Source organism: Mesoplodon densirostris, chromosome 12 (assembly GCF_025265405.1).
Source record: "Mesoplodon densirostris isolate mMesDen1 chromosome 12, mMesDen1 primary haplotype, whole genome shotgun sequence".
Lineage (NCBI taxonomy): Eukaryota > Metazoa > Chordata > Mammalia > Artiodactyla > Ziphiidae > Mesoplodon > Mesoplodon densirostris.
Window position 1 is genome coordinate 20,397,490 of NC_082672.1, and position 10,213 is coordinate 20,407,702.

The 10,213-nt window shown below is 35.3% G+C and overlaps 1 pseudogene; it reads right to left on the reverse strand.

Annotated features, from left to right (window-relative positions):
- Window positions 1–437: 437 nt before the first annotated feature.
- On the reverse strand, window positions 438–557 carry LOC132500435 (U2 spliceosomal RNA; annotated as a pseudogene).
- Between the last annotated feature and the right edge of the window lie 9,656 nt (window positions 558–10,213).

Genomic DNA, 10,213 nt, shown 5'->3' on the forward strand with positions numbered 1-10,213 from the left:
ATCTTTTCCTTCTTTGAATGACCTTGGCACCTCTGTTGAAAATCAATTGGCAGTTTTGCTGGATATCAATTAGATTTATACACATACCCCACTATGTTCCATAAATGTATGTCTTTATTTATCCAAATACTGTCTTGATTACTATAGCTTTAGGGTTAAGCCCTGAAACCAGGTAGTAAGTCCTTCAGCTTTGCGTGTGTGTGTTTTAATTGTTTTGACTATTTGCAATTGTTTGCATTTCCATATAAAGTTTCCATGAAGTATGGTGTTAGCTTTAGGGTTTTTGTAGGTGCCCTTTGTCAGGTTGAAGAATTTCATTATTTTCCTAGATTTGCTAAGAATCCTTTGTCTAAATGGGTGTTGAATTTTGTCAAATGATTTTTGTGCACCTATTGAGGTGATCATATGATTTTTAATTTGTTAACATGGTGAATTACAATGATTTTCTTTTCTTTTCTTTTCTTTTCTTTTTTTGTCCTGGCTAAAGGATATATCAGATATTAAACTGATAAGAACAGAAACTACAGTTGATCTTAGCCAGAAGACTGAGAAGTGATCTACAACTTTGATTTTCAAATGTCAAACCAATCTTGTACTGCTGAACTAAATCCCACTTGGTTATGATTTTTTTCTCCCTTTTATATATTGCTGAATTTGATTTGCTAAACTTTTGTAAAGAATTTTTTGCATCTATGTTTATGAGAAATGTGATAAACAGTTTCCTATTTATTGTATCATCTTTGGCTTTTGTATCAGTGTAATGTTGGCCTCATAGAGTGATTTGGGAAGAGTCTTCTTCTATTTTCAGGAAGCGGATTCTAAGCTTTACATAGAAATACAAACAACTGCAAATAGACACAAAGAAACACAGGTTTTTTTTGTTTTAAGAAACATAGAGTTGGAGAACTTAACACCACTTGATTTCAAGACTTAACCTTAAAAATTATGTAGAATTGATAAATATTTCTCCTTTCGGTGTTTGTTAGAATTTACTAGTAACTTTTGTGATTTTACCTCATAAGAAACTTGTTCATTTCATACAAGTTGGAAATTTGTGGCCATAAAGTTGTTTATTTTATTCCCTTATTAATCTTGTAATATTTGCATGATCTGTAGTGATGACTTTTCCCTCAGTCCTGTTATTGGTAACCTATGTCTTCTCTTTTCTCATCAGTCTGACTATACCTTTTTCAATTTTATTGATCTTTCAGATAGTTTTTTGTTTTATTGATATTCTATATTGTTTTTGTATTTTCTTTTCTTTTTTTTTTTCTTTGTGATACATGGGCCTCTCACTGTTGTGGGCCTCTCTGGATGCACAGGCTCAGTGGCCACGGCTCACGGGCTGAGCCGCTCTGCAGCATGTGGGATCTTCCCGGACTGGGGCACGAACCGGTGTCCCCTGCATCGGCAGGTGGACTCTCAACCACTGTGCCACCAGGGAAGCCCCTGTTTTTGTGTTTTCTATTTCATTGAATACTCATATTTATTATTTCTTCCTTTTTGCTTACTTTGGTTTAACTTTCTCTCTTCTTTTTATAGTTTTTTAAGGTAGAAGTTTATATTACTGATTGAGGTCTTACAAATATAAGCATTTATTGCTATAAATGGTCCCCTAACCACTACTTTGGCTGCAACTCACAAGTTTCATTGCATGGTAGTTGCACTTTCATTTATTTCAAAATATTTTCTATTTTTCCCATGTAAACTTTGTCTTTGACTCATGCCTTACTTAGAAATGTGTTATTTAATTCACAAATATCTGGAGATTTTCTGATGTTGATTTTTTTTTAATTTAATTTTATTGTGGTCAGAGAACATACTTTTTAAATTTCAGTCCTTTTACATTTATTGAAATTTGTTTTATGTCCCAGAATATGGTCTGTCTTCATAAATGTTCCATGAGCACTTGAAAAGAATATACATTCTGCTATTCTGGGTGAAGTGTTCTGTAAATGTCAATGAGATTAAATAGGCTGATAGTGTCATTCAAGACTAGTGTGTTCTTGCTGATTTTTCTGTCTTCCTCTTCTATTAATTATTGAGAATAGGATGTTAATATATCCAAATATATTTGTGGATTTGTCCTTTTTTTGTTTTATTGGTTTTTACTTCATGTACTTTAAAGCTCATTATTAAGGGTAAACAAAATTAAGATTGTTATATCTTGATCATTTGACACCTTTATCACTAGGAAATGACCTTCTTTACCCATGGTAATATTCCTTGTTTCAAAAATTTACTTTGTTTAATATTAATGTAACCACTATAGCTTTCTTTTGATTAGTATTTTATGAACTCTCATTTTTGATCATTTTACATTAAACTACCTGGTCCTTTATAACTAAACTGAATTTTTCTAGATAGCATATGACTGAGACTTCCTTTTATATCAATCTTACAATCTCTGCCTTTTAATTATACTATTAATTTTTAATGAAATTATTGATAAAGTAAGGCTTAAACTTACCTTCTGGCTATTGGTTTTCTATCTGTCCAACCTAGTGTTTGTTGTTGGGGTTTTTTCCTCTTTTCTTGCTGTTTTGGTATTAACTGAATGTTTTTGATTATTCCATTTTCCCTACATTGTTGGATCATTAGTTAAACCCCTTTTGGGAGTTTTAACGGTACTTCTAATATTTGCAATATAAATCTTTACATACATCTTTAACTTCTACGTTCAAGTAATATGATACAACTTAATGTATAGTATAAGAACTTATAATAATGTATTTCCATTTCCTTACTTCTTTCTGGCCTTTGTGTCATATTTTATTTTACATATGTTATAGACCCCAAAATACACTGTTATTTTTGCTTTTAAAAGCCTATTATCTTTTAAAGTCTTTAAAATGCTTTTGAAAGCTTTTAAACGTTCCCATATAATTACTGTTTCCGATGTTCTTCATTCCTTTGTGTAGATCCAAACTTCTGGTAACATTTTCTTTCCTCCTGAAAGATTTATCTTAACATTTTTTGTAGTAAAGTTCTGATAGTAATAAATTCTCCTTAGCCTTTCTATGTCTGGAAAAAGTCTTTATTTTCATTTTATTTTTAAAACATAATGTTTCCTGGATATAAGAATTCTAGGTTGATTTTTTTTTCCTTTCAGTTCTCTAAAGATGTTTGACCATTTTCTTCTGGGTTAAGTGTTTTCTAATGACAAGTTGTCTGTCACTCTTCTATACTTAACATGTCTTTGTTTTTCCAGGCTGATTTTAACATTTTCTCTTTAGCACTGATTTCAGCTGTTTTATTATGATATACTTTGTGGTGGTTTCTTCATGTTTCTTCTGCTTGGGGTAATTTGGGGCTAATCTGTCAACTACTGAGATAATAACTTCCTGAAAACTGTATCCAATGCCCTGTGTATGAAGATATTTTCCCACTCTGGTTTTTGGGAACATCAATTGTTCCTGACCCTATGTGAGCTCTGGGGATTGTTCTGCCTGCTCCTTTCTGTGATTTTTTCCCCTGACTCAGATAGTTTCCTGACATGCAAACCTAGGTCAGTATTCCAATAAAGATTTGAGAAGACTCCTTTGCAGAGCTCTGGAGACATGTACATTTTATATATAAGATGAATTGAATATATAGCTATATAGTCTTTATTGCTAGCCCTCTGCCTCTGCCTTCCTTGAATTTCCAAACTCTGAGCCCTCTCTTCTTCCTTTAGTAAGATCACTGGGTTCTAGGAACATTTTAAAAAATAGGTTAAGTTTACCTTTGTTACTTTCCTAATTCATTTTCTCATCTCTTTTACATTTCTAGTCCCTCTTTTCAGGCCTCTGGAACAAAAAAGCTCCAGGACCCTTCCCTTATGTCTTCAGTACAATGTATGATTATTTTTTGATACAGATGGAATCACAGTATGATGGAATATAAGGAGTTGCAATCTACACCTACTAGGAATCAAGTGTTCTATATTCCAGAATTACCTATCCCTCCTTCTTCCAATCAAAATTTCTCTTCCTTCTGTGGGGGATTAGAAAATCCTGAAATAACAAGGAAGAGTGTTGGTTAAGAGGGTGGGCTGTGGAATCAGACATCCTATGTCCATACCCTGACTCTGCTACTCACTAGATATGTTACCGGGGCAAGTTACTTAATCACTCTAAGCCTCAGTCTCTATTTGTAAAGTAGAAATGATTACAGGTTCTGTTATAAGGCAATGTAAGGATTGAATAACACAAACCATGTAATGAATTTGGGACAATGTCTAGCATAAGTGTTACAAAGTATTGGGTATTAGTATTATTTGCTCATGCAGTATGTAACCGATGAACCCCTTGGGACTTTTAGAAGAAATTTTTACAGTTTTAAAGGATGTTTATTAGTCCAGATAAACCTCAGATTGGTCAAATGTATGCCTCTTTTTCCTTTGTATTATTCCACTTTCAAGCAAAATGAATAGGGAACATTACATGACAGGTTTATCTTTCCTGGATACCTATTCCTGTGTGTTACTGTGTTGTGGCTCTCCAAGACTACCCTCAGGTTTCATAATTTCTAGAAGAACTAACAGGACTCAGCATAGTTATACTCATGGCTGTAACTTATTACAGGGAAAGGATACAAAGAAAAATCAGCAAAGGGAAAAGGCAGATGGGCAAAGCCCAGATGAAACCAGGCACAAGTTTCCACGACTAAAGTCTCACAGGACATACTTAACTCCCCCAGCTTTGAATTGTGACAACATGTTGTCCACCAAGGAAGCTCATTAGAGACTCAGTGCCCAAGGTTTTTACTGGAGTCTAGTAACACAGGCACCCTCAGCCTACCATGTACCAAAATTCCAAGTTCTCCTAAGGAAAACAGGTGTTCAGTATAAACCATATTGTTTTTATAAATAGTTAAAGCACAGTGAGCCACTCTATTATTTAGGAGAAGTTTTGTATCAGTATTGAGAACTGTTTACCAGCCAAGTTAACAGACACTAATCAAGGCTCAACTTGCAAACAGGGCTTTCTAGGAATAGCAGTATCAGGTCTACTATGTTCATTCTTTTCTGCACAGTCACCTTCTCCAAGGTCTTAAGCTAGCTTTTCAAGGTTTCCTGCCTTGCTCAAAGATTCTCTGAAACTCCCAACACCTGCAGTGCCAGCAAGAGTCTTAATAGCATGCAGTGAAAAGGGAGAGGCAGGTGAAGTGTCCAGGATTATCAACACTGTTTTTCATTATAATCCCAGCCTAATACAACATGTTTATGTACCATAAATTGCTGCAGATATTTTTCTTCAGTATCACTGGGTTAGAGGCAAGAATTTAAGAAAGATAAGCCCTACTCAGCTGTACAGGCTCTTTCTATCTCAGTTGTATTATCAGAACATGTTTGTTTTTTTTTTTTTTTTTTTTTTTTTTTCGGTATGCGGGCCTCTCACTGTTGTGGCCTCTCCCGTTGCGGAGCACAGGCTCCGGACGCGCAGGCTCCGGACGCGCAGGCTCAGCGGCCATGGCTCACGGGCCCAGCCGCACCGCGGCACATGGGATCCTCCCAGACCGGGGCACGAACCCGTATCCCCTGCATCGGCAGGCGGACTCTCAACCACTGCGCCACCAGGGAGGCCCACATGTTTGTTTTTGAAATTGTTGTTAGAAATAAAAATGGTATTGTGCCGATCCTCCAAGGTTGAAGATTTTGTCAAAAATAACACATTTATTTACTTGCAGGTATTAATTACTTTGGAAATAAGGGTTCTTTTCTTTACCTTATTGACATACAATGAAGAAAGACACTTATATGATACATACATAAAGGACTGGATCTCTGTCCATAACCCTGACAGCAATACATCCTCTCTCTGATCACTAGGTGGGAAAACTGTAAGGAGTCGTGTCATGCTTCATGCTGAGATCTACGGCTTAACAATGTGCTCATTTGTCCAGTAACTGATCCCATGAAAATGCATTTCAAAAAACAATGTACAGGGCTTCCCTGGTGGCGCAGTGGTTGAGAGTCCGCCTGCCGATGCAGGGGACGCGGGTTCATGCCCCGGTCCGGGAGGATCCCACATGTCGTGGAGTGGCTAGGCCTGTGAGCTATGGCTGCTGAGCCTGCGTGTCTGGAGTCTGTGCTCCGCAACGGGAGAGGCCACAACAGTGAGAGGCCTGCGTACAGCAAAAAAACAAAACAAAACAAAAAACAATGTACATATTCTTGGATACAGCAGGACTCACATTATGGTGGATTATGGAGGTGTACCAACTTTGGCCTAGAACTGGAAATCAATAACAACAACTACAAACCTTATTTTTTAAAATTCATATGTCTGGAAATTTTAAACCTACATGTTTGAAACTCATAAGTCCAATTCAAAGGTCAAATAATTAATAACTCACATGCTTAAATAATTCTTAGGCCAAAAATATATGCACATGTGCATGTGCATGCCTTTTTCAATTACCGAAGACACTGTAAATTGTTACAATAATCCCATTCTTATTCTGTTGTATTTGGATTCTACTTTCAGTAGCTTATATTTTAATCATTTCTTTCCTTCCACTTCAATTTTCAAACTTTCTGCTTATTTAAATGCATATCTTAAGGCTCTAATTTTTCTTGTAAATGCTATTTTAGTTATTTCCCACTAGTTCAAATGTGTAGCATTTTCATTAGATTTCAATTTTGTCATTTTTAATTTTTCTTATGATTTCTTCTTTGACCTATGAACTATTTAAACATCTGGGTTTTAAATTTCAAGGCATATGCAGTTATAAAATGAACTGATTTCTAAATGAAATGAATTTTTATTAGAAAACTTTGTCCAAATTAGACTAATTCTTTGAAATTTATTGACACTTGCTTTACTTCTGAATATGTGGTCAATTTCATCCCCAAGTTGTACCATTCAGAAATACTGAACTACGTGGTATCCCCTCAAAGTGCCAAGTTCTCCCACCTGGAACTCTCATTTCTTTGCTTGGGATTTTAGACCTCTTCCTGGATTCATTCTTCTCTTGCTTTATTCCTAATCAGCCTCCCTGAATCGTTCTAACCAAATTAACACTCCTTCTGTGTGTTCTTACCTTTTTTATAACATTCATCTCCCATATCAAGCTTTCTTCTAATGTGTCCCCCCTGTCAAGTTTGCATTAGGACCACCTGACATTTTTTTGAAATATATAGGTTTATGGTTTTATCCCGAACCTACTGAATTAGAATCTCCAGGAGTAAAGCCCAGATATCTTCAATTATATCAATTTGACATTAAAGTCGATCTTTATGGATATTAAATTTGATGAACCACTGAGTTATACTGTAATCATCTGTTACTTTGTCTATCTTCCTAATGGTCTTTGTTTATTTATGACTATGTCTCCCAAACCTAACGTAGACTTATTATGTTGATAAATAAAAGAAACAATAAACGTGTTATAAATTTTAAAAAATAAACCAAGCAGTTGCCCATGTGGTATGATATAAGGGAAGGCTACTTGTTCAGTCTAGGATTGAAGTCTAGGCAACTCTACCAGCTTCTGGTGCCTCAAGTAAATGCTAACACTTCTATTAAATTTAACTGATCAAATCAATTTAATTAATTTGTTCATGACTTCATGGAGTTTCAGAATTGTAAGGGATCATATAATATAAATGAGTAAATTCCTGTTATTATGCAGATGTGTAAACTGAGAATGAAAGGTATAGTTGCTTACCTGAGATGTTTAGCAGGAAGATGATAAAATTGGGATTAGATCCTTCACTATTTATTCATGAACCAAGGAGAGAAATAACGAAGAATACTTGGGAAGAAAGGGACTAGAGGGTGAGGAAACACCAATATAAAATTTACATGATTTTGATTTGTTGGAATGTTAAATAGAGCAACCTATAAAACTCAGATGAGCATAAAAAAACAAAACCCAAAAAACCCGAAAATCTAAATGAGGCTAATCCACAAAGGAATACAAACATTAATACAAAGTGTCAAAAACTAAGAAAATCTAAGATAGAAATTTTTGAGTTTAGGTTTTCCTGACTTTTACCTCCATGTCTAAGCAACCAAATGTGAATTATAATTTTAAGAAATGCCCCCAGTTTGGACAGTAAATTAATAACTTGAAGAAGAGTATAATTAAATACCACTTCTTTTTCTTTGGTTCAGATTAATTTAAGTTTCATGTGGGCTTGGATTAATTTTACACGGCTTCAGTTAAATGAGTATACTGATTCAATGAAGAAATTTTACCTTGTTCAGTATTTTTAATGTTTTAACTAATCTAGTTGCTGTATTTCTTGCCCCTATAAAGTGCTCCACCAGATGGCAGTAACTGTACCACCTATTCTTTAAAAAATGGAAACAAGCTGCTGAATTAAACCAAATTTATCTTCAAGTATTTGGTAGAGTTAAACTTTCATTGGCGGGAGGAAAAATTTGCAGAAAAAAGTAGGTTGAATGTTTTGTATGTTAGATTAGAGGTATTGTCACAAGGCCAGTGACCATGAAAAATTAAGAAGAAGAACCAAAACGAAAAACACTGACCTTTGTAAAAAATGTATAAATTGAGCCAATAAAAGCGAAAAGGCCAAATCGGCCACATATTGAATATATTTCAGTGAAGTTTTGGTTTTTTATACTTGGTAAATTATGGTGTCTTTGAATTAATTTCATAGATTTCACTTGTAAATATTTTTGTTTGACCATAATCCAACTAAAATACTTCAAATAGATAACAGAAATCACTGAGTTCTTCAAAAATCAATGTAATTAACATTTATCTTCAATCTCTTTAAATTTACTGAAACCAGTCAAGAGAATTAAACTTTAATTCTATCCAGCATTACAGCAGCACATAGAAGAGCTTTCTTTGACTAAACTTAATCTGGGTCAACAGATGGCAGGACTGGCAAAATGAGCCAGTATATACAATCAAAGATTGAATTAACAGAAGAATAGCATTCAGAACAAAGGAGGGGTAGTCTAGTCTACTTACATTGGTTAAAACCTAACCTGAGGCATTGGGCTTTGGGACTGTGCCTTTAAGGTAAATTGAAAAAGTAAAGAGTATCTAAAGAACATGGACCAAAATCTGAGTAAACTGAGTAACAGGGAATGTTAAAACTAAGGAAGGAAATAGAATGCCATATCTGCAAATATGTAAAGGACTGTTACGTGGAAAAGAAACAAGACCTTTTGGGTGACATCAGCAGACAGCTGGAAATTGCAGTGAGAAATCTTACAAGAAAGGAAAATCTCCATAGGACAGAAGGTAGAAGAAAATATGGGATTAAGATGGGCTGAGAAAGAGGACTATTGTTAGACCCAGAAATTCACCCTAATGGACAATGGCTCTAACACTGAGACAATGATGGAATTTAAGATCTTGGGTTCCAAAAAGGCAGGCAGTTGGAACAGAAACCCCTGCAAAAAGGAGAAACCTGAAAGGGTACCCTCGATATAAAGGTGGCTGCAGAAAACTCTGCTTACCAATTCAGAGAGAAGTTTGTCTGTACTATGGTGGAAGGAATCTGTTCCAGAGCCCAGGTTTCCCAGGTTTCCTACTGTAAGAGAGACTTTTCTCCTAATTGACATTTCCCAGAAATCGGATTTACTGCCTCAGGGGCTGGTGAGCTCCGAGCCATATGTACCATGGAAATAATCAAGCAAATGTTGACTATGGCAGAGTCCTGAATCTCTGCCCAGCATCTGGCAAAGGGGCTCTTTAGGTGAGATCCTTGAAACACACTCATAAATACAAGTTTTAGCTTTTGTTAAATGACACATCCCATAATATACAGAGTATTCCAAACTATACTGAACCTATACCATTGCCAGAGTCAAAGCCTAGCTTCTAAGAAAAGGAAACAGAGCCTTGAGTCAACTTTCTGGAACATCTGACTGTTTCCTATTCTGAGCCACAGATATTGAAGGAGGAGATACACAGCTTTCAGGAGACTCAACTGCTTTTAACTAAAAACATTTTGAAGTTATGTCAAACAATGTTTCCTCTTCAGCTATATTTAATTAATTTAAACATACTTATGAAAATAATAATAACAAGAGCTACCAGATATTGTGTCAGAACTCAGTATGTGCCATGAAACAAAGTAGGCACTTTGCTTTTTTTCCAGTTTATCCTCAGAAAAACATTATGAGGAAGGTATTATGAAGTAGATGAAGAAATCAAAATTTAGGAAGGTTGGAAAGTTTATCCAAGGCCACAAACCATGTAACAGTCACTATGGGACTTAGGTCTTTGCGAAGCCTCAGCTCCT